This window comes from Ambystoma mexicanum, chromosome 13 (assembly GCF_040938575.1).
Source record: "Ambystoma mexicanum isolate Mex_15411 chromosome 13, UKY_AmexF1_1, whole genome shotgun sequence".
Taxonomy (NCBI): Eukaryota; Metazoa; Chordata; class Amphibia; order Caudata; family Ambystomatidae; genus Ambystoma; species Ambystoma mexicanum.
Genome location: NC_090938.1, coordinates 44,420,574 through 44,444,646, shown reverse-complemented (window position 1 = coordinate 44,444,646; position 24,073 = coordinate 44,420,574).

Below are 24,073 nucleotides of genomic sequence, written 5' to 3'. Positions count from 1 at the left end.
GGCACTATTAGAGACTGGGCCACCACAAGCATTAGCAAAAACTGAACACTCAACACAGGCTGTGCTTGAGACTGCACCACAACAAGCATTACCTAAAACTGACCACCCACAACAGGCACTGCTAGAGACTGCACCACCACAAGTATTACCAAAACCGACCACCCACAACCGACAATGCTAGATACTACACCATCACATGCAGTAGCAAAAACTGAGCACCCAAAACAGACGGTGCTAGCGATTGCAGCACCACAAACATTAGTAAAAACCAACCACCCACAACAGACACTGCTAGAGGCTGTACCACCACAAGTATTAGTAGAAACTGACCACCCACAACAGGCACTGCTAGAGACGGCACCATTTCAAGTTTGAGCAAATGCCAATCACCCACAACAGGCACTGCTAAAGACTGCACACTACAAGCATTACCAAAAACCAACCACCCACAACAGGGACTGCTTGAGAGAGCACCACCATAAGAATTAGCAAAAAGCGACCACCCACAACAGGTACTACTAGAGACTTCATCACCACAAGTATTATCAAAAAGTGACCACCCACAACAGACACCACCACAAGCATTACTGAAAACTGACCACCCTTAACAGGCACTGCTAGAGAGTGCACCACAATAAGTATTATCAAAAATCAACCACCCACAACAAGCACTGCTAGAGACTGTACTGCCGCAAGCATTATTAAAAACCACCACCCGCAACAGACACTACCAGAGACTGCACCACCACAAGCATTACCACAAACCGACCACCCGCAACATGCACTGCTATAGCCAACACCACCACAAGCATTACCAAACACGACCACCCACAACAGGCACTGCTTAAGAGTGCACCAACACAAGCATTACTGAAAACTGAACACCCGACACAGGCACTGCTTGAGACTGCACCACCACAAGCATTACCAAAAACCGACCACACACAACAGGCACTGCTAGAGACTGCACCACCACAAGTATTACCAAAAACCAAACCACCCACCACAGGAACTGTGAGAGACTGCAGCAAAACCAAAAGAGGTGATGACTGGAAAGTTTAGAATTAATCTTAACCTCTAGCATCGCTCTGGGCAACCTTCCAGACCATCATTCTTCACCTGCCAAGCCATTACAAAAAGGGGAAACACCATATGCCTGTGTCACCCCGAGTGGGTGGGTATGCCCAGATGTGGGTCTTGAGTCTGCTGGGCCAAGAAAGCCAAGCTACTCCTCAGTCATGACACCCAATGAGGCCGAAACATGTCTTGGGATGCTTGTGGTCTCGCGCAGAAATGATGTGACCTAGTAGTTCGGGCTGCACTGCCCCTTTTGAGGTGGGCCCAAGCCTGGTTTTTCCTATGGTCTCCCCCTTTTGTAGTGGATTGGCAGGTTGATAAAGGATGGTCTGGAGGGTTGCCCGAGCTATGCCCGTGGTTAAGATTAATTCTAAACCTTCCAGCCATCACCTTTTGGTGTTGCTTCTAAAAACTGCACCACCACAAGTATTAGCAAAAACCGACCACCTCCAACAAGCACTGTTATAGATTACACCACCACAAGTATTAGCAAAAACCAACCACCCACCACAAGCACTGCTAGAGGCCGCAACACCACCACAGATATAAACTAAACCACCTACCACAGGCACTGCTAGAGACTGCACCACCACAAGTATTAGCAATAAGTGACTACCCATCCCAGGCACTGCTAGAGGCCACACCACCACCACAGATATAAACTAAACCACCCACCCACCACAGGCACTACCAGAGACTGAAACACCACCACAGGAACCATTATAGACTGAACCACAACCATAGGTACTTCTATAGATTGAATCACCCGCCACAGCCACTTATAGAGAATGAACCACAACCACATATAATTTTGTAGACTGAACCACACACCAAATGCACTGATAATAATGATATGTGTGTTCTTATATAGTGCTTCATGCCACATTCCTCCCACATCTAAGCAGCCTCAGGAGGATGAAAGGCTAAGTCATCCCTGCTGCAGGTTTCAAATTTACTCATAGGCTATCCATTCGGACAATAGTCACTGTCCCACCACAGGCAGTGCTTGAGTTTCAACCACAACAGGCAAGAGACTTAACCACCAGAAGTACTGATAGAGATTCAAGGCCCACAGGTACTGCTAGAGACGGAACCTCCACAGGTGCTTCTAGAGACAAAGAGTGACATACCACAGGCATTCTAGGGACTGAACTGCCACATGTAATACTAGTGAATACATCCCACAAGTACTGCTAGAAACGGAACCACCAAAGGTGCTTCTAGAGACAGAGGGCGAGCTACCACAGGTATTATAGGGACTGAACTGTCACATGTAATACTAGCGAATACATCCCACAGGTACTGCTAGAAACTGAACCTCCACAGGTGCTTCTAGAGACAGAGGGCGAGCTACCACAGGTATTCTATGGACTGAACTGTCACATGTAATACAAGAGAATACATCCCACAGGTACTGCTAGAAACAAAATCTCGACAGGTGCTTCTAGAGACAGAGAGCGAGCTACCACAGGTATTCTAGGGACTGAACTGTCACATGTAATACTAGAGAATACATCCCACAGGTACTGCTAGAAACTGAACCTCCACAGGTGTTTCTAGAGACAGAGAGCGAGCTACCACAGGTATTCTAGGGACTGAACTGTCACATGTAATACTAGAGAATACATCCCACAGGTACTGCTAGAAACTGAATCTCCACAGGTGTTTCTAGAGACAGAGGGCAAGCTACCACAGGTATTCTAGGGACTGAACTGTCACATGTAATACTAGAGAATACACCCACAGGTACTCCTAGAAACTGAACCTCCACAGGTGCTTCTAGAGACAGAGGACGAGCTACCACAGGTATTCTAGGGACTGAACTGTCACATGTAATACTAGAGAATACATCCCACAGGTACTGCTAGAAACTGAACCTCCACAGGTGCTTCTAGGGACAGAGGGCGAGCTACCACAGGAATTCTAGGGACTGAACTGTCACATGTAGTACAAGAAAATACATCCCACAGGTACTGCTAGAAACTGAACCTCCACAGGTGCTTCTAGGGACAGAGGGCGAGCTACCACAGGTATTCTAGGGACTGAACTGTCACATGTAATACTAGAGAATACATCCCACAGGTACTGCTAGAAACTGAACCTCCACAGGTGCTTCTAGGGACAGAGGGCGAGCTACCACAGGTATTCTAGGGACTGAACTGTCACACGTAGTACTAGATAATACATCCCACAGGTACTGCTAGACACTGAACCTCCACAGGTGTTTCTAGGGACAGAGGGCAAGCTACCGCAGGTATTCTAGGGACTGAACTGTCACATGTAAAACTAGAGAATACATCCCACAGGTACCGCTAGAAACTGAACCTCCAAAGGTGCTTCTAGAGACAGAGGGCGAGCTAACACTAGTATTCTAGTGACTGAACTGTCACATGTAAAACTAGAGAATACATCCCACAGGTACCGCTAGAAACTGAACCTCCACAGGGGCTTCTAGAGACAGAGAGCGAGCTACCACAGGTATTCTAGGGACTGAACTGTCACATGTAATACTAGAGAATACATCCCACAGGTACTGATAGAAACTGAACCACCACAGGTGCTTCTAGAGACAGAGGGCGAGCTACCACAGGTATTCTAGGGACTGAACTGTCACATGTAATACTAGAGAATACATCCCACAGGTACTGCTAGAAACTGAACCACCACAGGTGCTTCTAGAAACAGAGGGCGAGCTACCACAGGTATTCTAGGGACTGAACTGTCACATGTAATACTAGAGAATACATCCCACAGGTACTGATAGAAACTGAACCACCACAGGTGCTTCTAGAGACAGAGGGCAAGCTACCACAGGTATTCTAGGGACTCAACTGTCACATGTAATACTAGAGAATACATCCCACAGGTACTGCTAGAAACTGAACCACCACAGGTGCTTCTAGAAACAGAGGGCGAGCTACCACAGGTATTCTAGGGACTGAACTGTCACATGTAATACTAGAGAATACATCCCACAGGTACTGCTAGAAACTGAACCACCGCAGGTGCTTCTAGAAACAGAGGGCGAGCTACCAAAGGTATTCTAGGGACTTAACTGTCACATGTAATACTAGGGAATACATCCCATAGGTACTGCTGGAAACGGAACCACCACAGGTGCTTCTAGAGACAGAGGGCGAGCTACCACAGGTATTCTACGGACTGAACTGTCACATGTAATACTAAAGAATACATCCCACAGGTACTGCTAGAAACTGAACCTCCACAGGTGCTTCTAGGGACAGAGGGCGAGCTACCACAGGTATTCTAGGGACTGAACTGTCACATGTAATAATAGAGAATACACCCCACAGGTACTGCTAGAAACTGAACCTCCACAGGTGCTTCTAGGGACAGAGGGCGAGCTACCACAGGTATTCTAGGGACTGAACTGTCACATGTAGTACTAGATAAAACATCCCACAGGTACTGCTAGACACTGAACCTCCACAGGTGCTTCTAGGGACAGAGGGCAAGCTACTACAGGTATTCTAGGGACTGGACTGTCACATGTAAAACTAGAGACTACATCCCACAGGTACCGCTAGAAACTGAACCTCCACAGGTGCTTCTAGAGACAGAGGGCAAGCTAACACAAGTATTCTAGTGACTGAACTGTCACATGTAAAACTAGAGAATACATCCCACAGGTACCGCTAGAAACCGAACCTCCACAGGTGCTTCTAGAGACAGAGAGCGAGCTACCACAGGTATTCTAGGGACTGAACTGTCACATGTAATACTAGAGAATACATCCCACACGTACTGCTAGAAACTGAACCACCACAGGTGCTTCTAGAGACAGAGGGCGAGCTACCACAGGTATTCTAGGGACTGAACTGTCACATGTAATACTAGAGAATACATCCCACAGGTACTGCTAGAAACTGAACCACCACAAGTGCTTCTAGAAACAGAGGGCGAGCTACCACAGGTATTCTAGGGACTGAACTGTCACATGTAATACTAGAGAATACATCCCACAGGTACTGCTAGAAACTGAACCACCACAGGTGCTTCTAGAAACAGAGGGCGAGCTACCACAGGTATTCTAGGGACTGAACTCTCACATGTAATACTAGGGAATACATCCCAAAGGTACTGCTGGAAACGGAAACACCACAGGTGCTTCTAGAGACAGAGGGCGAGCTACCACAGGTATTTTAGGGACTGAACTGTCACATGTAATACTAGAGAATACTCCCCACAGGTACTGCTAGAAACTGAACCGCCACAGGTGCTTCTAGAGACAGAGGGCGAGCTACCACAGGTATTCTATGGACTGAACTGTCACATGTAATACTAGAGAATACATCCTATAGTTACTGCTAGAAACTGAACCTCCACAGGTGCTTCTATGGACAGAGGGCAAGCTACCACAGGAATTCTAGGGACTGAACTGTCACATGTAGTACAAGAGAGCACATCCCACATGTACTGCTAGAAACTGAACCTCCACAGGTGCTTCTAGGGACAGAGGGCGAGCTACCACAGGTATTCTAGGGACTAAACTGTCACATGTAATTCTAGAGAATACATCCCACAGGTACTGCTAGAAACTGAACCTCCACAGGTGCTTCTAGGGACAGAGGGCAAGCTACCACAGGTATTCTAGGGACTGAACTGTCACATGTAAAACTAGAGAATACATCCCACAAGTACCGCTAGAAACTGAACCTCCACAGGTGCTTCTATGGACAGAGGGCAAGCTACCACAGGAATTCTAGGGACTGAACTGTCACATGTAGTACAAGAGAGCACATCCCACAGGTACTGCTAGAAACTGAACCTCCACAGGTGTTTCTAGAGACAGAGGGCAAGCTACCACAGGTATTCTAGGGACTGAACTGTCACATGTAATAATAGAGAATACACCCCACAGGTACTGCTAGAAACTGAACCTCCGCAGGTGCTTCTAGGGACAGAGGGCGAGCTACCACGGGTATTCTAGGGACTGAACTGTCACATGTAGTACTAGATAAAACATCCCACAGGTACTGCTAGACACTGAACCTCCACAGGTGCTTCTAGGGACAGAGGGCAAGCTACCACAGGTATTCTAGGGACTGGACTGTCACATGTAAAACTAGAGACTACATCCCACAGGTACCGCTAGAAACTGAACCTCCACAGGTGCTTTTAGAGACAGAGGGCAAGCTAACACAAGTATTCTAGTGACTGAACTGTCACATGTAAAACTAGAGAATACATCCCACAGGTACCACTAGAAACTGAACCTCCACAGGTGCTTCTAGAGACAGAGAGCGAGCTACCACAGGTATTCTAGGGATTGAACTGTCACATGTAATACTAGAGAATACATCCCACACGTACTGCTAGAAACTGAACCACCACAGGTGCTTCTAGAGACAGAGGGCGAGCTACCACAGGTATTCTAGGGACTGAACTGTCACATGTAATACTAGAGAATACATCCCACAGGTACTGCTAGAAACTGAACCACCACAGGTGCTTCTAGAAACAGAGGGCGAGCTACCACAGGTATTCTAGGGACTGAACTGTCACATGTAATACTAGGGAATACATCCCACAGGTACTGCTGGAAACGGAAACACCACAGGTGCTTCTAGAGACAGAGGGCGAGCTACCACAGGTATTTTAGGGACTGAACTGTCACATGTAATACTAGAGAATACACCCCACAGGTACTGCTAGAAACTGAACCTCCACAGGTGTTTCTAGAGACAGAGGGCAAGCTACCACAGGTATTCTAGGGACTGAACTGTCACATGTAATACTAGCGAATACATCCCACAGGTACTGCTAGAAACTGAACCTCCACAGGTGCTTCTAGAGACAGAGGGCGAGCTACCACAGGTATTCTATGGACTGAACTGTCACATGTAATACAAGAGAATACATACCACAGGTACTGCTAGAAACAAAATCTCGACAGGTGCTTCTAGAGACAGAGAGCGAGCTACCACAGGTATTCTAGGGACTGAACTGTCACATGTAATACTAGAGAATACATCCCACAGGTACTGCTAGAAACGGAACCTCCACAGGTGTTTCTAGAGACAGAGAGCGAGCTACCACAGGTATTCTAGGGACTGAACTGTCACATGTAATACTAGAGAATACATCCCACAGGTACTGCTAGAAACTGAACCTCCACAGGTGTTTCTAGAGACAGAGGGCAAGCTACCACAGGTATTCTAGGGACTGAACTGTCACATGTAATACTAGAGAATACACCCACAGGTACTCCTAGAAACTGAACCTCCACAGGTGCTTCTAGAGACAGAGGACGAGCTACCACAGGAATTCTAGGGACTGAACTGTCACATGTAGTACAAGAAAATACATCCCACAGGTACTGCTAGAAACTGAACCTCCACAGGTGCTTCTAGGGACAGAGGGCGAGCTACCACAGGTACTCTAGGGACTGAACTGTCACATGTAATACTAGAGAATACATCCCACAGGTACTGCTAGAAACTGAACCTCCACAGGTGCTTCTAGGGACAGAGGGCGAGCTACCACAGGTATTCTAGGGACTGAACTGTCACATGTAGTACTAGATAATACATCCCACAGGTACTGCTAGACACTGAACCTCCACAGGTGCTTCTAGGGACAGAGGGCAAGCTACCACAGGTATTCTAGGGACTGAACTGTCACATGTAAAACTAGAGAATACATCCCACAGGTACCGCTAGAAACTGAACCTCCAAAGGTGCTTCTAGAGACAGAGGGCGAGCTAACACTAGTATTCTAGTGACTGAACTGTCACATGTAAAACTAGAGAATACATCCCACAGGTACTGCTAGAAACTGAACCTCCACAGGTGCTTCTAGGGACAGAGGGCGAGCTACCACAGGAATTCTAGGGACTGAACTGTCACATGTAGTACAAGAAAATACATCCCACAGGTACTGCTAGAAACTGAACCTCCACAGGTGCTTCTAGGGACAGAGGGCGAGCTACCACAGGTATTCTAGGGACTGAACTGTCACATGTAATACTAGAGAATACATCCCACAGGTACTGCTAGAAACTGAACCTCCACAGGTGTTTCTAGAGACAGAGGGCAAGCTACCACAGGTATTCTAGGGACTGAACTGTCACATGTAATACTAGAGAATACACCCACAGGTACTCCTAGAAACTGAACCTCCACAGGTGCTTCTAGAGACAGAGGACGAGCTACCACAGGTATTCTAGGGACTGAACTGTCACATGTAATACTAGAGAATACATCCCACAGGTACTGCTAGAAACTGAAGCTCCACAGGTGCTTCTAGGGACAGAGGGCGAGCTACCACAGGAATTCTAGGGACTGAACTGTCACATGTAGTACAAGAAAATACATCCCACAGGTACTGCTAGAAACTGAACCTCCACAGGTGCTTCTAGGGACAGAGGGCGAGCTACCACAGGTACTCTAGGGACTGAACTGTCACATGTAATACTAGAGAATACATCCCACAGGTACTGCTAGAAACGGAACCTCCACAGGTGCTTCTAGGGACAGAGGGCGAGCTACCACAGGTATTCTAGGGACTGAACTGTCACATGTAGTACTAGATAATACATCCCACAGGTACTGCTAGACACTGAACCTCCACAGGTGCTTCTAGGAACAGAGGGCAAGCTACCACAGGTATTCTAGGGACTGAACTGTCACATGTAAAACTAGAGAATACATCCCACAGGTACCGCTAGAAACTGAACCTCCAAAGGTGCTTCTAGAGACAGAGGGCGAGCTAACACTAGTATTCTAGTGACTGAACTGTCACATGTAAAACTAGAGAATACATCCCACAGGTACCGCTAGAAACTGAACCTCCACAGGTGCTTCTAGAGACAGAGAGCGAGCTACCACAGGTATTCTAGGGACTGAACTGTCACATGTAATACTAGAGAATACATCCCACAGGTACTGATAGAAACTGAACCACCACAGGTGCTTCTAGAAACAGAGGGCGAGATACCACAGGTATTCTAGGGACTGAACTGTCACATGTAATACCAGAGAATACATCCCACAGGTACTGCTAGAAACTGAACCACCACAGGTGCTTCTAGAAACAGAGGGCGAGCTACCAAAGGTATTCTAGGGACTTAACTGTCACATGTAATACTAGGGAATACATCCCATAGGTACTGCTGGAAACGGAACCACCACAGGTGCTTCTAGAGACAGAGGGCGAGCTACCACAGGTATTCTACGGACTGAACTGTCACATGTAATACTAAAGAATACATCCCACAGGTACTGCTAGAAACTGAACCTCCACAGGTGCTTCTAGGGACAGAGGGCGAGCTACCACAGGTATTCTAGGGACTGAACTGTCACATGTAATAATAGAGAATACACCCCACAGGTACTGCTAGAAACTGAACCTCCACAGGTGCTTCTAGGGACAGAGGGCGAGCTACCACAGGTATTCTAGGGACTGAACTGTCACATGTAGTACTAGATAAAACATCCCACAGGTACTGCTAGACACTGAACCTCCACAGGTGCTTCTAGGGACAGAGGGCAAGCTACTACAGGTATTCTAGGGACTGGACTGTCACATGTAAAACTAGAGACTACATCCCACAGGTACCGCTAGAAACTGAACCTCCACAGGTGCTTCTAGAGACAGAGGGCAAGCTAACACAAGTATTCTAGTGACTGAACTGTCACATGTAAAACTAGAGAATACATCCCACAGGTACCGCTAGAAACTGAACCTCCACAGGTGCTTCTAGAGACAGAGAGCGAGCTACCACAGGTATTCTAGGGACTGAACTGTCACATGTAATACTAGAGAATACATCCCACACGTACTGCTAGAAACTGAACCACCACAGGTGCTTCTAGAGACAGAGGGCGAGCTACCACAGGTATTCTAGGGACTGAACTGTCACATGTAATACTAGAGAATACATCCCACAGGTACTGCTAGAAACTGAACCACCACAGGTGCTTCTAGAAACAGAGGGCGAGCTACCACAGGTATTCTAGGGACTGAACTGTCACATGTAATACTAGAGAATACATCCCACAGGTACTGCTAGAAACTGAACCACCACAGGTGCTTCTAGAAACAGAGGGCGAGCTACCACAGGTATTCTAGGGACTGAACTCTCACATGTAATACTAGGGAATACATCCCAAAGGTACTGCTGGAAACGGAAACACCACAGGTGCTTCTAGAGACAGAGGGCGAGCTACCACAGGTATTTTAGGGACGGAACTGTCACATGTAATACTAGAGAATACTCCCCACAGGTACTGCTAGAAACTGAACCTCCACAGGTGTTTCTAGAGACAGAGGGCAAGCTACCACAGGTATTCTAGGGACTGAACTGTGACATGTAATACTAGAGAATACATCCCACAGGTACTGCTAGGAACTGAACCTCCACAGGTGCTTCTAGAGACAGAGGGCGAGCTTCCACAGGTATTCTAGGGACTGAACTGTCACATGTAATACTAGAATATACACCCCACAGGTACTGCTAGAAACTGAACCGCCACAGGTGCTTCTAGAGACAGAGGGCGAGCTACCACAGGTATTCTATGGACTGAACTGTCACATGTAATACTAGAGAATACATCCTATAGTTACTGCTAGAAACTGAACCTCCACAGGTGCTTCTATGGACAGAGGGCAAGCTACCACAGGAATTCTAGGGACTGAACTGTCACATGTAGTACAAGAGAGCACATCCCACATGTACTGCTAGAAACTGAACCTCCACAGGTGCTTCTAGGGACAGAGGGCGAGCTACCACAGGTATTCTAGGGACTAAACTGTCACATGTAATTCTAGAGAATACATCCCACAGGTACTGCTAGAAACTGAACCTCCACAGGTGCTTCTAGGGACAGAGGGCAAGCTACCACAGGTATTCTAGGGACTGAACTGTCACATGTAAAACTAGAGAATACATCCCACAAGTACCGCTAGAAACTGAACCTCCACAGGTGCTTCTATGGACAGAGGGCAAGCTACCACAGGAATTCTAGGGACTGAACTGTCACATGTAGTACAAGAGAGCACATCCCACAGGTACTGCTAGAAACGGAACCTCCACAGGTGCTTCTAGGGACAGAGGGCGAGCTACCACAGGTATTCTAGGGACTGAACGGGCACATGTAATAATAGAGAATACACCCCACAGGTACTGCTAGAAACTGAACCTCCACAGGTGCTTCTAGGGACAGAGGGCGAGCTACCACGGGTATTCTAGGGACTGAACTGTCACATGTAGTACTAGATAAAACATCCCACAGGTACTGCTAGACACTGAACCTCCACAGGTGCTTCTAGGGACAGAGGGCAAGCTACCACAGGTATTCTAGGGACTGGACTGTCACATGTAAAACTAGAGACTACATCCCACAGGTACCGCTAGAAACTGAACCTCCACAGGTGCTTTTAGAGACAGAGGGCAAGCTAACACAAGTATTCTAGTGACTGAACTGTCACATGTAAAACTAGAGAATACATCCCACAGGTACCACTAGAAACTGAACCTCCACAGGTGCTTCTAGAGACAGAGAGCGAGCTACCACAGGTATTCTAGGGATTGAACTGTCACATGTAATACTAGAGAATACATCCCACACGTACTGCTAGAAACTGAACCACCACAGGTGCTTCTAGAGACAGATGGCGAGCTACCACAGGTATTATAGGGACTGAACTGTCACATGTAATACTAGAGAATACATCCCACAGGTACTGCTAGAAACTGAACCTCCACAGGTGCTTCTAGGGACAGAGGGCGAGCTACCACAGGTATTCTAGGGACTGAACTGTCACATGTAATACTAGAGAATACACCCACAGGTACTCCTAGAAACTGAACCTCCACAGGTGCTTCTAGAGACAGAGGACGAGCTACCACAGGAATTCTAGGGACTGAACTGTCACATGTAGTACAAGAAAATACATCCCACAGGTACTGCTAGAAACTGAACCTCCACAGGTGCTTCTAGGGACAGAGGGCGAGCTACCACAGGTACTCTAGGGACTGAACTGTCACATGTAATACTAGAGAATACATCCCACAGGTACTGCTAGAAACTGAACCTCCACAGGTGCTTCTAGGGACAGAGGGCGAGCTACCACAGGTATTCTAGGGACTGAACTGTCACATGTAGTACTAGATAATACATCCCACAGGTACTGCTAGACACTGAACCTCCACAGGTGCTTCTAGGGACAGAGGGCAAGCTACCACAGGTATTCTAGGGACTGAACTGTCACATGTAAAACTAGAGAATACATCCCACAGGTACCGCTAGAAACTGAACCTCCAAAGGTGCTTCTAGAGACAGAGGGCGAGCTAACACTAGTATTCTAGTGACTGAACTGTCACATGTAAAACTAGAGAATACATCCCACAGGTACTGCTAGAAACTGAACCTCCACAGGTGCTTCTAGGGACAGAGGGCGAGCTACCACAGGAATTCTAGGGACTGAACTGTCACATGTAGTACAAGAAAATACATCCCACAGGTACTGCTAGAAACTGAACCTCCACAGGTGCTTCTAGGGACAGAGGGCGAGCTACCACAGGTATTCTAGGGACTGAACTGTCACATGTAATACTAGAGAATACATCCCACAGGTACTGCTAGAAACTGAACCTCCACAGGTGTTTCTAGAGACAGAAGGCAAGCTACCACAGGTATTCTAGGGACTGAACTGTCACATGTAATACTAGAGAATACACCCACAGGTACTCCTAGAAACTGAACCTCCACAGGTGCTTCTAGAGACAGAGGACGAGCTACCACAGGTATTCTAGGGACTGAACTGTCACATGTAATACTAGAGAATACATCCCACAGGTACTGCTAGAAACTGAACCTCCACAGGTGCTTCTAGGGACAGAGGGCGAGCTACCACAGGAATTCTAGGGACTGAACTGTCACATGTAGTACAAGAAAATACATCCCACAGGTACTGCTAGAAACTGAACCTCCACAGGTGCTTCTAGGGCCAGAGGGCGAGCTACCACAGGTACTCTAGGGACTGAACTGTCACATGTAATACTAGAGAATACATCCCACAGGTACTGCTAGAAACGGAACCTCCACAGGTGCTTCTAGGGACAGAGGGCGAGCTACCACAGGTATTCTAGGGACTGAACTGTCACATGTAGTACTAGATAATACATCCCACAGGTACTGCTAGACACTGAACCTCCACAGGTGCTTCTAGGGACAGAGGGCAAGCTACCACAGGTATTCTAGGGACTGAACTGTCACATGTAAAACTAGAGAATACATCCCACAGGTACCGCTAGAAACTGAACCTCCAAAGGTGCTTCTAGAGACAGAGGGCGAGCTAACACTAGTATTCTAGTGACTGAACTGTCACATGTAAAACTAGAGAATACATCCCACAGGTACCGCTAGAAACTGAACCTCCACAGGTGCTTCTAGAGACAGAGAGCGAGCTACCACAGGTATTCTAGGGACTGAACTGTCACATGTAATACTAGAGAATACATCCCACAGGTACTGATAGAAACTGAACCACCACAGGTGCTTCTAGAAACAGAGGGCGAGATACCACAGGTATTCTAGGGACTGAACTGTCACATGTAATACCAGAGAATACATCCCACAGGTACTGCTAGAAACTGAACCACCACAGGTGCTTCTAGAAACAGAGGGCGAGCTACCACAGGTATTCTAGGGACTTAACTGTCACATGTAATACTAGGGAATACATCCCACAGGTACTGCTGGAAACGGAACCACCACAGGTGCTTCTAGAGACAGAGGGCAAGCTACCACAGGTATTCTAGGGACTGAACTGTCACATGTAATACTAGAGAATACATCCCACAGGTACTGCTAGAAACTGAACCTCCACAGGTGCTTCTAGGGACAGAGGGCGAGCTACCACAGGTATTCTAGGGACTGAACTGTCACATGTAATAATAGAGAATACACCCCACAGGTACTGCTAGAAACTGAACCTCCACAGGTGCTTCTAGGGACAGAGGGCGAGCTACCACAGGTATTTTAGGGACTGAACTGTCACATGTAGTACTAGATAAAACATCCCACAGGTACTGCTAGACACTGAACCTTCACAGGTGCTTCTAGGGACAGAGGGCAAGCTACCACAGGTATTCTAGGGACTGGACTGTCACATGTAAAACTAGAGACTACATCCCACAGGTACCGCTAGAAACTGAACCTCCACAGGTGCTTCTAGAGTCAGAGGGCAAGCTAACACAAGTATTCTAGGGACTGAACTGTCACATGTAATACTAGAGAATACATCCCACACGTACTGCTAGAAACTGAACCACCACAGGTGCTTCTAGAAACAGAGGGCGAGCTACCACAGGTATTCTAGGGACTGAACTGTCACATGTAATACTAGGGAATACATCCCACAGGTACTGCTGGAAACGGAAACACCACAGGTGCTTCTAGAGACAGAGGGCGAGCTACCACAGGTATTTAGGGACTGAACTGTCACATGTAATACTAGAGAATACACCCCAAAGGTACTGCTAGAAACTGAGCCTCCACAGGTGTTTCTAGAGACAGAGGACAAGCTACCACAGGTATTCTAGTGACTGAACTGTCACATGTAATACTAGAGAATACATCCCACAGGTACTGCTAGAAACTGAACCTCCACAGGTGCTTCTAGAGACAGAGGGCGAGCTTCCACAGGTATTCTAGGGACTGAACTGTCACATGTAATACTAGAATATACACCCCACAGGTACTGCTAGAAACGGAACCGCCACAGGTGCTTCTAGAGACAGAGGGCGAGCTACCACAGGTATTCTATGGACTGAACTGTCACATGTAATACTAGAGAATACATCCTAAAGTTACTGCTAGAAACTGAACCTCCACAGGTGCTTCTATGGACAGAGGGCAAGCTACCACAGGAATTCTAGGGACTGAACTGTCACATGTAGTACAAGAGAGCACATCCCACAGGTACTGCTAGAAACTGAACCTCCACAGGTGCTTCTAGGGACAGAGGGCGAGCTACCACAGGTATTCTAGGGACTAAACTGTCACATGTAATTCTAGAGAATACATCCCACAGGTACTGCTAGAAACTGAACCTCCACAGGTGCTTCTAGGGACAGAGGGCAAGCTACCACAGGTATTCTATGGACTGAACTGTCACATGTAAAACTAGAGAATACATCCCACAAGTACCGCTAGAAACTGAACCTCCACAGGTGCTTCTATGGACAGAGGGCAAGCTACCACAGGAATTCTAGGGACTGAACTGTCACATGTAGTACAAGAGAGCACATCCCACAGGTACTGCTAGAAACTGAACCTCCACAGGTGCTTCTAGGGACAGAGGGCGAGCTACCACAGGTATTCTAGGGACTGAACTGTCACATGTAATAATAGAGAATACACCCCACAGGTACTGTTAGAAACTGAACCTCCACAGGTGCTTCTAGGGACAGAGGGCGAGCTACCACAGGTATTCTAGGGACTGAACTGTCACATGTAGTACTAGATAAAACATCCCACAGGTACTGCTAGACACCGAACCTCCACAGGTGCTTCTAGGGACAGAGGGCAAGCTACCACAGGTATTCTAGGGACTGGACTGTCACATGTAAAACTAGAGAATACATCCCACAGGTACCGCTAGAAACTGAACCTCCACAGGTGCTTCTAGAGACAGAGAGCGAGCTACCACAGGTATTCTAGGGACTGAACTGTCACATGTAATACTAGAGAATACATCCCACACGTACTGCTAGAAACGGAACCACCACAGGTGCTTCTAGAGACAGAGGGCGAGCTACCACAGGTATTCTAGGGACTGAACTGTCACATGTAATACTAGAGAATACATCCCACAGGTACTGCTAGAAACTGAACCACCACAGGTGCTTCTAGAAACAGAGGGCGAGCTACCACAGGTATTCTAGGGACTGAACTGTCACATGTAATACTAGGGAATACATCCCACAGGTACTGCTGGAAACGGAAACACCACAGGTGCTTCTAGAGACAGAGGGCAAGCTACCACAGGTACTTTAGGGACTGAACTGTCACATGTAATACTAGAGAATACACGCCACAGGTACTGCTAGAAACTGAACCTCCACAGGTGTTTCTAGAGACAGAGGGCAAGCTACCACAGGTATTCTAGGGACTGAACTGTCACATGTAATACTAGAGAATACATCCCACAGGTACTGCTAGAAACTGAACCTCCACAGGTGCTTCTAGAGACAGAGGGCGAGCTTCCACAGGTAGTCTAGGGACTGAACTGTCACATGTAATACTAGAATATACACCCCACAGGTACTGCTAGAAACGGAACCGCCACAGGTGCTTCTAGAGACAGAGGGCGAGCTACCACAGGTATTTTATGGACTGAACTGTCACATGTAGTACAAGAGAATACATCCTATAGTTACTGCTAGAAACTGAACCTCCACAGGTGCTTCTATGGACAGAGGGCAAGCTACCACAGGAATTCTAGGGACTGAACTGTCACATGTAGTACAAGAGAGCACATCCCACAGGTACTGCTAGAAACTGAACCTCCACAGGTGCTTCTAGGGACAGAGGGCGAGCTACCACAGGTATTCTAGGGACTAAACTGTCACATGTAATTCTAGAGAATACATCCCACAGGTACTGCTAGAAACTGAACCTACACAGGTGCTTCTAGAGACAGAGGGCAAGCTACCACAGGTATTCTAGGGACTGAACTGTCACATGTAAAACTAGAGAATACATCCCACAGGTACCGCTAGAAACTGAACCTCCACAGGTGCTTCTAGAGACAGAGGGCGAGCTACCACAGGTATTCTAGGGACTGAACTGTCACATGTAATACTAGAGAATACATCCCACAAGTACCGCTAAAAACTGAACCACCACAGGTGCTTCTAGAGACAGAGGGCGAGCTACCACAGCTATTCTAGGGACTGAACTGTCACATGTAATACTAGAGAATACATCCCACAGGTACTGCTAGAAACTGAACCACCACAGGTGCTTCTAGAAACAGAGGGTGAGCTACCACAGGTATTCTAGGGACTGAACTGTCACATGTAATACTAGGGAATACATCCCACAGGTACTGCTGGAAACGGAACCACCACAGGTGCTTCTAGAGACAGAGGGCGAGCTACCACAGGTATTCTAGGGACTGAACTGTCACATGTAATACTAGAGAATACATCCCACAGGTACTGCTAGAAACTGAACCACCACAGGTGCTTCTAGAAACAGAGGGTGAGCTACCACAGGTATTTTAGGGACTGAACTGTCACATGTAATACTAGAGAATACACCCCACAGGTACTGCTAGAAACTGAACCTCCACAGGTGTTTCTAGAGACAGAGGGCAAGCTACCACAGGTATTCTAGGGACTGAACTGTCACATGTAATACTAGAGAATACATCCCACAGGTACTGCTAGAAACTGAACCTCCACAGGTGCTTCTAGAGACAGAGGGCAAGCTTCCACAGGTATTCTAGGGACTGAACTGTCACATGTAATACTAGAATATACACCCCACAGGTACTGCTAGAAACGGAACCGCCACAGGTGCTTCTAGAGACAGAGGGCGAGCTACCACAGGTATTCTATGGACTGAACTGTCACATGTAATACTAGAGAATACATCCTATAGTTACTGCTAGAAACTGAACCTCCATAGGTGCTTCTATGGACAGAGGGCAAGCTACCACAGGAATTCTAGGGACTGAACCTTCACATGTAGTACAAGAGAGCACATCCCACAGGTACTGCTAGAAACTGAACCTTCACAGGTGCTTCTAGGGACAGAGGGCAAGCTACCACAGGTATTCTAGGGACTGGACTGTCACATGTAAAACTAGAGACTACATCCCACAGGTACCGCTAGAAACTGAACCTCCACAGGTGCTTCTAGAGTCAGAGGGCAAGCTAACACAAGTATTCTAGGGACTGAACTGTCACATGTAATACTAGAGAATACATCCCACACGTACTGCTAGAAACTGAACCACCACAGGTGCTTCTAGAAACAGAGGGCGAGCTACCACAGGTATTCTAGGGACTGAACTGTCACATGTAATACTAGGGAATACATCCCACAGGTACTGCTGGAAACGGAAACACCACAGGTGCTTCTAGAGACAGAGGGCGAGCTACCACAGGTATTTTAGGGACTGAACTGTCACATGTAATACTAGAGAATACACCCCAAAGGTACTGCTAGAAACTGAGCCTCCACAGGTGTTTCTAGAGACAGAGGACAAGCTACCACAGGTATTCTAGGGACTGAACTGTCACATGTAATACTAGAGAATACATCCCACAGGTACTGCTAGAAACTGAACCTCCACAGGTGCTTCTAGAGACAGAGGGCGAGCTTCCACAGGTATTCTAGGGACTGAACTGTCACATGTAATACTAGAATATACACCCCACAGGTACTGCTAGAAACGGAACCGCCACAGGTGCTTCTAGAGACAGAGGGCGAGCTACCACAGGTATTCTATGGACTGAACTGTCACATGTAATACTAGAGAATACATCCTAAAGTTACTGCTAGAAACTGAACCTCCACAGGTGCTTCTATGGACAGAGGGCAAGCTACCACAGGAATTCTAGGGACTGAACTGTCACATGTAGTACAAGAGAGCACATCCCACAGGTACTGCTAGAAACTGAACCTCCACAGGTGCTTCTAGGGACAGAGGGCGAGCTACCACAGGTATTCTAGGGACTAAACTGTCACATGTAATTCTAGAGAATACATCCCACAGGTACTGCTAGAAACTGAACCTCCACAGGTGCTTCTAGGGACAGAGGGCAAGCTACCACAGGTATTCTAGGGACTGAACTGTCACATGTAAAACTAGAGAATACATCCCACAAGTACCGCTAGAAACTGAACCTCCACAGGTGTTTCTATGGACAGAGGGCAAGCTACCACAGGAATTCTAGGGACTGAACTGTCACATGTAGTACAAGTGAGCACATCCCACAGGTACTGCTAGAAACTGAACCTCCACAGGTGCTTCTAGGGACAGAGGGCAAGCTACCACAGGTATTCTAGGGACTGAACTGTCACATGTAAAACTAGAGAATACATCCCACAGGTACCGCTAGAAACTGAACCTCCAAAGGTGCTTCTAGAGACAGAGGGCGAGCTAACACTAGTATTCTAGTGACTGAACTGTCACATGTAAAACTAGAGAATAGATCCCACAGGTACCGCTAGAAACTGAACCTCCACAGGTGCTTCTAGAGACAGAAAGCGAGCTACCACAGGTATTCTAGGGACTGAACTGTCACATGTAATACTAGAGAATACATCCCACAGGTACTGATAGAAACTGAACCTCCACAGGTGCTTCTAGGGACAGAGGGCGAGCTACCACAGGTATTCTAGGGACTGAACTGTCACATGTAAAACTAGAGAATACATCCCACAGGTACCGCTAGAAACTGAACCTCCACAGGTGCTTCTAGGGACAGAGGGCGAGCTACCACAGGTATTCTAGGGACTGAACTGTCACATTTAATACTAGAGAATACATCCCACAGGTACTGCTAGAAACTGAACCTCCACAGGTGCTTCTAGAGTCAGAGGGCAAGCTAACACAAGTATTCTAGGGACTGAACTGTCACATGTAATACTAGAGAATACATCCCACACGTACTGCTAGAAACTGAACCACCACAGGTGCTTCTAGAAACAGAGGGCGAGCTACCACAGGTATTCTAGGGACTGAACTGTCACATGTAATACTAGGGAATACATCCCACAGGTACTGCTGGAAACGGAAACACCACAGGTGCTTCTAGAGACAGAGGGCGAGCTACCACAGGTATTTTAGGGACTGAACTGTCACATGTAATACTAGAGAATACACCCCAAAGGTACTGCTAGAAACTGAGCCTCCACAGGTGTTTCTAGAGACAGAGGACAAGCTACCACAGGTATTCTAGGGACTGAACTGTCACATGTAATACTAGAGAATACATCCCACAGGTACTGCTAGAAACTGAACCTCCACAGGTGCTTCTAGAGACAGAGGGCGAGCTTCCACAGGTATTCTAGGGACTGAACTGTCACATGTAATACTAGAATATACACCCCACAGGTACTGCTAGAAACGGAACCGCCACAGGTGCTTCTAGAGACAGAGGGCGAGCTACCACAGGTATTCTATGGACTGAACTGTCACATGTAATACTAGAGAATACATCCTAAAGTTACTGCTAGAAACTGAACCTCCACAGGTGCTTCTATGGACAGAGGGCAAGCTACCACAGGAATTCTAGGGACTGAACTGTCACATGTAGTACAAGAGAGCACATCCCACAGGTACTGCTAGAAACTGAACCTCCACAGGTGCTTCTAGGGACAGAGGGCGAGCTACCACAGGTATTCTAGGGACTAAACTGTCACATGTAATTCTAGAGAATACATCCCACAGGTACTGCTAGAAACTGAACCTACACAGGTGCTTCTAGAGACAGAGGGCAAGCTACCACAGGTATTCTAGGGACTGAACTGTCACATGTAAAACTAGAGAATACATCCCACAGGTACCGCTAGAAACTGAACCTCCACAGGTGCTTCTAGAGACAGAGGGCGAGCTACCACAGGTATTCTAGGGACTGAACTGTCACATGTAATACTAGAGAATACATCCCACAAGTACCGCTAAAAACTGAACCACCACAGGTGCTTCTAGAGACAGAGGGCGAGCTACCACAGCTATTCTAGGGACTGAACTGTCACATGTAATACTAGAGAATACATCCCACAGGTACTGCTAGAAACTGAACCACCACAGGTGCTTCTAGAAACAGAGGGTGAGCTACCACAGGTATTCTAGGGACTGAACTGTCACATGTAATACTAGGGAATACATCCCACAGGTACTGCTGGAAACGGAACCACCACAGGTGCTTCTAGAGACAGAGGGCGAGCTACCACAGGTATTCTAGGGACTGAACTGTCACATGTAATACTAGAGAATACATCCCACAGGTACTGCTAGAAACTGAACCACCACAGGTGCTTCTAGAAACAGAGGGTGAGCTACCACAGGTATTTTAGGGACTGAACTGTCACATGTAATACTAGAGAATACACCCCACAGGTACTGCTAGAAACTGAACCTCCACAGGTGTTTCTAGAGACAGAGGGCAAGCTACCACAGGTATTCTAGGGACTGAACTGTCACATGTAATACTAGAGAATACATCCCACAGGTACTGCTAGAAACTGAACCTCCACAGGTGCTTCTAGAGACAGAGGGCAAGCTTCCACAGGTATTCTAGGGACTGAACTGTCACATGTAATACTAGAATATACACCCCACAGGTACTGCTAGAAACGGAACCGCCACAGGTGCTTCTAGAGACAGAGGGCGAGCTACCACAGGTATTCTATGGACTGAACTGTCACATGTAATACTAGAGAATACATCCTATAGTTACTGCTAGAAACTGAACCTCCATAGGTGCTTCTATGGACAGAGGGCAAGCTACCACAGGAATTCTAGGGACTGAACCTTCACATGTAGTACAAGAGAGCACATCCCACAGGTACTGCTAGAAACTGAACCTTCACAGGTGCTTCTAGGGACAGAGGGCAAGCTACCACAGGTATTCTAGGGACTGGACTGTCACATGTAAAACTAGAGACTACATCCCACAGGTACCGCTAGAAACTGAACCTCCACAGGTGCTTCTAGAGTCAGAGGGCAAGCTAACACAAGTATTCTAGGGACTGAACTGTCACATGTAATACTAGAGAATACATCCCACACGTACTGCTAGAAACTGAACCACCACAGGTGCTTCTAGAAACAGAGGGCGAGCTACCACAGGTATTCTAGGGACTGAACTGTCACATGTAATACTAGGGAATACATCCCACAGGTACTGCTGGAAACGGAAACACCACAGGTGCTTCTAGAGACAGAGGGCGAGCTACCACAGGTATTTTAGGGACTGAACTGTCACATGTAATACTAGAGAATACACCCCAAAGGTACTGCTAGAAACTGAGCCTCCACAGGTGTTTCTAGAGACAGAGGACAAGCTACCACAGGTATTCTAGGGACTGAACTGTCACATGTAATACTAGAGAATACATCCCACAGGTACTGCTAGAAACTGAACCTCCACAGGTGCTTCTAGAGACAGAGGGCGAGCTTCCACAGGTATTCTAGGGACTGAACTGTCACATGTAATACTAGAATATACACCCCACAGGTACTGCTAGAAACGGAACCGCCACAGGTGCTTCTAGAGACAGAGGGCGAGCTACCACAGGTATTCTATGGACTGAACTGTCACATGTAATACTAGAGAATACATCCTAAAGTTACTGCTAGAAACTGAACCTCCACAGGTGCTTCTATGGACAGAGGGCAAGCTACCACAGGAATTCTAGGGACTGAACTGTCACATGTAGTACAAGAGAGCACATCCCACAGGTACTGCTAGAAACTGAACCTCCACAGGTGCTTCTAGGGACAGAGGGCGAGCTACCACAGGTATTCTAGGGACTAAACTGTCACATGTAATTCTAGAGAATACATCCCACAGGTACTGCTAGAAACTGAACCTCCACAGGTGCTTCTAGGGACAGAGGGCAAGCTACCACAGGTATTCTAGGGACTGAACTGTCACATGTAAAACTAGAGAATACATCCCACAAGTACCGCTAGAAACTGAACCTCCACAGGTGTTTCTATGGACAGAGGGCAAGCTACCACAGGAATTCTAGGGACTGAACTGTCACATGTAGTACAAGTGAGCACATCCCACAGGTACTGCTAGAAACTGAACCTCCACAGGTGCTTCTAGGGACAGAGGGCAAGCTACCACAGGTATTCTAGGGACTGAACTGTCACATGTAAAACTAGAGAATACATCCCACAGGTACCGCTAGAAACTGAACCTCCAAAGGTGCTTCTAGAGACAGAGGGCGAGCTAACACTAGTATTCTAGTGACTGAACTGTCACATGTAAAACTAGAGAATAGATCCCACAGGTACCGCTAGAAACTGAACCTCCACAGGTGCTTCTAGAGACAGAAAGCGAGCTACCACAGGTATTCTAGGGACTGAACTGTCACATGTAATACTAGAGAATACATCCCACAGGTACTGATAGAAACTGAACCTCCACAGGTGCTTCTAGGGACAGAGGGCGAGCTACCACAGGTATTCTAGGGACTGAACTGTCACATGTAAAACTAGAGAATACATCCCACAGGTACCGCTAGAAACTGAACCTCCACAGGTGCTTCTAGGGACAGAGGGCGAGCTACCACAGGTATTCTAGGGACTGAACTGTCACATTTAATACTAGAGAATACATCCCACAGGTACTGCTAGAAACTGAACCTCCACAGGTGCTTCTAGAGTCAGAGGGCAAGCTAACACAAGTATTCTAGGGACTGAACTGTCACATGTAATACTAGAGAATACATCCCACACGTACTGCTAGAAACTGAACCACCACAGGTGCTTCTAGAAACAGAGGGCGAGCTACCACAGGTATTCTAGGGACTGAACTGTCACATGTAATACTAGGGAATACATCCCACAGGTACTGCTGGAAACGGAAACACCACAGGTGCTTCTAGAGACAGAGGGCGAGCTACCACAGGTATTTTAGGGACTGAACTGTCACATGTAATACTAGAGAATACACCCCAAAGGTACTGCTAGAAACTGAGCCTCCACAGGTGTTTCTAGAGACAGAGGACAAGCTACCACAGGTATTCTAGGGACTGAACTGTCACATGTAATACTAGAGAATACATCCCACAGGTACTGCTAGAAACTGAACCTCCACAGGTGCTTCTAGAGACAGAGGGCGAGCTTCCACAGGTATTCTAGGGACTGAACTGTCACATGTAATACTAGAATATACACCCCACAGGTACTGCTAGAAACGGAACCGCCACAGGTGCTTCTAGAGACAGAGGGCGAGCTACCACAGGTATTCTATGGACTGAACTGTCACATG